General features: G+C 47.9%; 1 pseudogene; it reads left to right on the forward strand.

The window, feature by feature from the left end:
* Window positions 1-3806: 3806 nt before the first annotated feature.
* Window positions 3807-6373, forward strand: LOC108314978 (annotated as a pseudogene).
* The last annotated feature ends 234 nt before the right edge of the window (window positions 6374-6607 follow it).

Raw genomic sequence — 6607 nt, forward strand, 5'->3', positions numbered from 1 at the left:
TGTCTTAGCGAGCCTGCAGGCAGAGGATGGAGGGAGGCCTGGGGAGGGTGGCTTGGATGTGCTGGGAGGACAGTGATCCCATGCTGAGTGGCCAGAAGCTGCCCAGCAGGACTGCTCTGCCCCAACCTAGAGCATCCTAGGAGGCACAGGCAGCCACCTTTCTACATGGGTTCATTGACAGACAGGATGACTGGGAAGCACTGCATAGCTGGCTGCTGTCTAGCAATGGCTCGCCTGCTCTCCCTGGTCCCTGCCTTCCTGCCTTCACCCTCATCTTGCATTCTTCTCCATCGTCCCAACTCTCAGCCTCTCTTCGTGTGTGTGTGTGTGTGTGTGTGTGTGTGTGTGTGTGTGTCTGTGTGTCTGTGTGTATTTTGAGACCGAGTTTCCCTTCTGTCGCCCAGGCTGGAGTGCAATGGCGAAATCTCAGCTCACTGCAACCTCCACCTCCTGGGTTCAAGCAATTCTCCTGCCTCAGCCTCCTGAGTAGCTGGGATTACAGGCACATACCATCATGCCTGGCTAATTTTTTTGTATTTTTAGTAGAGACAGGGGTTTCACCATGTTGGCCAGGCTGGTCTTGAACTCCTGACCTCAGGTGATCTGCCCACCACAGCCTCCCAAAGTGCTGGGATTACATGCGTGAGCCACTTCGCCCAGCCTCCTTTGTGTCTTTTTTTTTCGTTATTTTAAGGACAGAGGGAGCCACTTTTTGGTATTTCTTTCTCTGGTGGTTCCAAAATTATTCCTGCTAATCTTAGATAATTTGGAAAGTGGAAACAAAACAAAACAAAACAAAACAAAATCTAAAGAAAAATCACGAGTAGCTTCTCTATCCCAGAGAAAATCTTTGCTAACATTTCTCAAGAAGTCATTTTGGCTTTCAGCCTTGGGACTCTAGTGACTGGGCACACCATTCAAATTCTTTTTTTCCCCTTTTATTATGTTGTTGAAAAGTCAGTATTACAAATGGATACCTCTCCATCATAGATAATTTAGAAAATTCAGAAACACAGGAAAGGAGAACATCTTCCTGTTGTCTGCAGGCACAGGCGCCTGGCCTTCGCTCAGTCCTCACTGGCCCGAAGCTCTGCGGTTTCATTTGACTCCTCTCCGTCTTACCTTCCCTTCCCCTCCTCCTCTCCCTCTTTCTCTTCCTCTTCTTCCTCCTCTTCTCCCTTTTCCTCCCTCTTTCTCCACTCCCTCCCCCTTTTCTCCCTCCTTCTCCTCCCTGCAGTTTTTATTTGTTTGTTTGCTCTGAGTCCTACTTCTCCCTTCTATTTTCTCTCTTGGGTGGCCCCCAGCCCTGTCTGCACACAGCTGCTTGGGTCGGGAAGGGTAGGAGGCCTGCACATCCTCACTCCACCCCATGTGTCAGCTGCACCCATCCCTATGAGGTTCCATGGAGCATTTCTGTGGTGCCCTGTCATGCTGTGTTCCAGGCAGCTCCCTGCCATCAGGAGAGGGCCACCTGAGCTGCCCTTGCAGGAATGTGAAACCTCGCCTGTCTGCCAAGCGCTGGGTCCTCATGTTTAGTCATGGCCCTCCTTTCCTGTCCCTGGTGTGTCACTGGAGAGGAACAGTGGGCAGGCTCCTACTGGCCTCTGAAAGGCCTCCCAGGGGGATGTGAATGTTGGTCGTTTCTGCTTTTCCAACCCAACTTTCAAATTATTTTTCCTGTCCTCAAGTAAAAATTGGCTTTAAAAATTATTATACTCTGGGCTGGGCTCAGTGGCTCACACCTTTAATCCCAGCACTTTGGGAGGCCAAGGCAGGCTGATCACCTGAGGTCAGAAGTTCGAGACCAGCCTGGCCAACATAGTGAAACCCCCATCTCTACTAAAAAATACCAAAAAATTAGCCAGGCATGATGGTCAGACCCCATCTGTAACATTAAAGAAAAAGATTTCATGATGAAGATGTTGAAAGCAATCACAACAAAAGCAAACATTGACAAATGGGATCTAATTAAACTTAAAAGCTTCTGCACAGCAAAAGAAATTATCAATAGAATAAACAGACAACCTAAAGAATGGGAGAAAATATTTACAAACTATGCATCTAACAAAGGCCTAATATCCAATCTCTATAAGGAACTTAAACAAATTTACAGGAGAAAAACAACTCCATTAAAAAGTAGGCAAAGGACATGAAGACAGTTTTCAAAAGAAGATATACATGTAGTCAGCAAACATATGAATAAAAGCTCAATATCACTGATCATTAGAAAAATACAAATCAAAACCACAATGAGACACCATCTTACACCAGTCAGAATGGCTATTACTAAAAAGTCAATAAACAACAGATGCTGGTGAGGCTACCGAGAAAAGGGAACATATATGCACTGTTAGTGCAAGTGTAAATTAGTTCAACCATTGTGGAAAGCAGTATGGTGATTCCTCAAAGAGCTCAAAACAGAACTACCATTTGACCCAGCAATCCTATTACTGGGTATGTACCCAGAGGAATATAAATCATTCTATTATAAACATGCATGCATGCAAATATTCATTGCAGCACTATTCACAATAGCAAAGACATGGAATCAACCTAAATGCCCATAAATGACAGATTGGATAAAGAAAATGTGGTACATATACACCATGGAATACTATGCAGCCATTAAAAAAAGAATGAATTCATGTCTTTTGCAGGAACATGGTTGGAGCTGGAGGCCATTATCTTTAGCAAACTAATACAGGAACAGAAAGCCAAATATCTCATGTTCTCACTTAAAAGTGGGAGATAAATAATGAGAACTTATGAACATAAAGAAGGAAGCAACAGACACTGGAGTCTACTTGAGGCTGGAGGGTGGGAGAAGAGAGAGGAGCAGAAAAAAGAACTATTGGGTACTAGGTTTAGCATTCAGTGATGAAATAATCAGTATAACAAGCCCCCATGACAGGAGTTTACTATGTAACAAATCTGCACGTGTACCCCCAAACCTGAAATGAAAGTAAAAAAAATAAATTTTTTTTAATTGAAGTACTTCGTAAATTGTGAAGCGCACTCGTGGAGGCCCTGTACCAGTTTAATCCCTTCTCCAGGGCAACTGTCTGTTTCTAGGGGTGGGGGGGTGGGAAAGGAAGGGGAAAGAGGAAGCCACTAGTGTCTGCCAGCTGTGGCTTCACTGTGCAATCATCTCTGGGGCACCTTCTCACCCTCCCTCAGCCCTGGGCATCCAGCCAGTCATGGGCTCTGATTCTGCAGGCAAAGAAACTGTCATCTGCTCAGGGGCACAGTGGAAATTTATGGCAGGGTCAGAATCAGCACCCAAGTCTCTCTGGGTCTTAGAAAGGTCAGACCCCATCTGTAACATTAAAGAAAAAAAGGAAGTCCTGGAGGTTCCCCACTCCCACCTAGTTAGCGCTGGCCTGCCCCATGCAGACGGCGGGTGTGTCCTCACTTCTCTGTTCAGGTGTCCCTCCCCTGTGGGCACAGCCCTGCTTCTGTCCAGACAGGAAGGTGCTCATCAACTCTGCTTAGCCTCCCTGTCTCTCCCTGTCCCCTCCCCTGGGCCGAGGGACAATCTGCTCTATCAGAGCTGTCTCCCCCTCCCCAGCACCCTCACCCACATACCCTCTGACTAATGGCTCACAGGAATCGAATGAGGGGCTGAACCTACAAATCAACTTCCTAGGCCCAGAGCCCAGGTCTTATTCAGCCCCAGGGTCCAGGCAAAGGAGCTGGCCGGGGTTTTCCTGACCATGTGAATGGGCTTTGTGCCCCTGTGGTGCTTCCACCTCCTGTCTCCTGTCCAGTGGCTACCTTAAACAAGCCTTCTCTAAGTGCTCTTGGCCATGCCGGCTCCTTTGGGGGAGACACAGGCCCTCCAAGGTGAGTGTGAATTCTCTGCCCTCTCCTCAAGCTTAGGGGGTGGGCAGAGCTACCCAGAGTTCCAGCCACTCAGGCTGGCACAACTTAAGGGACTTCACTTAGAGTGACTGCCTGATTGCTCCAAAACTCTCCCAACTGTTCCCAGCTTGTTCAGGCTGACTCCAGGGCACCACAAAACAGGCTGTTGTCTCTCTGGTCATTGGGCACTTTCTCCTTTGGCCACCAGAGTTACCCTAGGTGTGCTTACCTTCCTGTTCCCCCTCATACTTATGCTCTCCTGCCTATGCCCCTTCCTCCTCCACAGTTAACCCATCTCAGCACGTGGCAGTGGGTTCAGGCATTCATCCATTTGTTTAAGTAGGGGCCATCTTTTAATCCATTCACTCTATCAGGCAAGAAATACGAACTGGAAAACCAACTATGTTCGAGACATTCCAGTAAACACTTATGAAGTGCCCAGGCTCTGGAGTCTGATGGCTGCATTCAGAATCTGGCTCTACCAGTTCTTTGTGAATGATCTATTTAATGTCTTTAAGCCTGGATTTCCTCATCCGTAATGTAGGAACAATAACACTAACTAACTATAGGGATGTTGTAAGACCAAGTGGGGTCATACACATAAATACCTCAAAATAGTGTCTGTGGTTAAAAACTACCGCTGGCTGTATTAGTCGTTCTACTACTATTCTATTCTGTTACTACCATTCTACTACTATTAGCCACTGTCATTATTAAGCCCTGGAAACACTGTTAATAGGACACAGTCCATGCCCTCCAGGGGGACTGGGGGAAAGACAGGCAAGTATTTATAATGTCGAGGCATGAGTTGGCTAACAGGGAATGCAGAAGAAGGAGCTGCTGATTAGAATACTGGTGTGGTAGAGGAAGGGTATCAGGAAGACTTCCTGGAGGAGTGATGCTTGAGCCTGGGTAGTGGAGAAAGCAGACAAGTGAGAAGAGGGCGTTTCAGAAAGAGAGAGACTGATACATGCAAGAGAGAGGGAGGTGCGGGAGAGAGGGGGTTGGCCTGCCTGGCTTCCAGGTAGGGAGGGGAAGACCCTCAAAGGCTTTGAGGGTGATGCTGAGAAGTCTGGACTTTATCCATTGATCATTAGCAGGGAAGCAACCTGATGGAACTGGTACTTCAGAAAAATCACTGGTGACCCATTTGGAGAAAGAGTGAATGGAAACTGGTTAGGAGTTGTCCAGGTAAGTGGGGGGTTTCAATGAAGGCAGAGCAAGGGGCGCAGTTTCAGGACAGCCTCAGGAGTTGGGCTGGACTGATGGGCTAAAGTGAGGTCAGGAAGATAGAGAAGTACGAGGTGGCACGCAGGTGTCCTCTGAAGTGATGGATGCACAGTGTCTTCACTCACCAAGACCAGACGTGCAAGAGGAAGGGCAGGTATTTTGAGAGGAAGGAGAGAGGGGAGGAGTTCCATCTGGGCTCCACAGCTGTGAGGTGTTTGAGGTTCCCCCAGAGGAGCTGTCCAGCAGAAGGTGTCTGCAGTACACAGCTCTGGGAATCCACAGTGTCACATGGGAGCCAGTGGAGTGAAAAGAGATGAGATGTGGACACATCCCTGCGAGGCACCAGTTCAAGGAGGGAGAGCCTGTGATGGGGACTGAGAGGAAGAGAATAGTGTGGATGGGGAGGTAGGCGGACCACTGAGAGAGAGAAGTCACCTAAGCCCAGGAGGGGTGGTCAGTACCGGCAGGGCTGCTGGAGGCCTTGCAGGATAAGAGCAGGAAAGTCACCCAGCGCCCAGCTCTCAGCTCTCAGAGCCTGGAGGTGAGCATGGCTTCGAGGCAGCTGTGGGGCAGAAGGCAGGCTGCAGCGTTTGAGGGGTGGTGGGAGGCAAAGCAGTGTGCAAAGAGCTTGGCCAAGAAGCGGAATTGAGAGAAAGGGCAGGGGCTGCCGGGGAAGCTGGGGATGAGGGTTGAAGGTGGATGTGCTGTGTTAAAATAGTGAACTGCATTTGTGCACATCTACCCTATAAGAGCTGAGTGGGTTGTGGACCATGGGCTGCCAGGGTCGGTGAAGGATCCCAAGGTGTGTGGGCAAAAACTTCCTCTAAAAAACATTGACTGGGTAGCTTTTGCGGAGATCGTACCCCGGAACCAAAAGGCCATTGCTAATTCCCTGAAATCCTGGAATGAAACCCTCACCTCCAGGTTGGCTAATTTACCTGAGAATCTACCAGTTATTGGCTGCACTTACTACAAGGCCAATGTGGCCAAGGCAGGCTTGGTGGATGACCTTGAGAAGCTTAATGCCCTGAAGTTTCCTGCACCAGAGGATAAATATACAGTCCAGGTGGATGCTGAAGAAAAAGATGTGAAAACTTGTGCTGCATGAGTGTCTTTCTCAAAGGCCAGGACTGGACAATATAAGAAACAGCTGGAGAAGGTGAGGAACTTAATTCTATTTGATCAGGTGACCACTGAGAACTTGAACAAAGCTTTCCCAGAAACCAAATTAGATAAGAGAAACTATCCCTATTGGGCTCACCAACTAATCAAGAATCTATAAAATTGAGTCCAGGAGGGAGCTCTGGCCCTTATATTACACATATGGACATTAAAAATAAAAATAATTGCATAGTTACCAAAAAAACAAAAAAAAGAGCTGAGTGGGGAGAGAGAGAATTGAAAATACAGGAGGGAGGACAATGCTGGTGAATGAGGTTCCCAAGAGAAAAGAAACAAGAAAGCAGGGGATGCAGGGAGAAGTGGCCGCAACAGAGAAAGACATAGTGGGCATTTT

Source organism: Cebus imitator, unplaced genomic scaffold (assembly GCF_001604975.1).
Source record: "Cebus imitator isolate Cc_AM_T3 unplaced genomic scaffold, Cebus_imitator-1.0 Scaffold9, whole genome shotgun sequence".
In the NCBI taxonomy this organism is placed as follows: Eukaryota; Metazoa; Chordata; class Mammalia; order Primates; family Cebidae; genus Cebus; species Cebus imitator.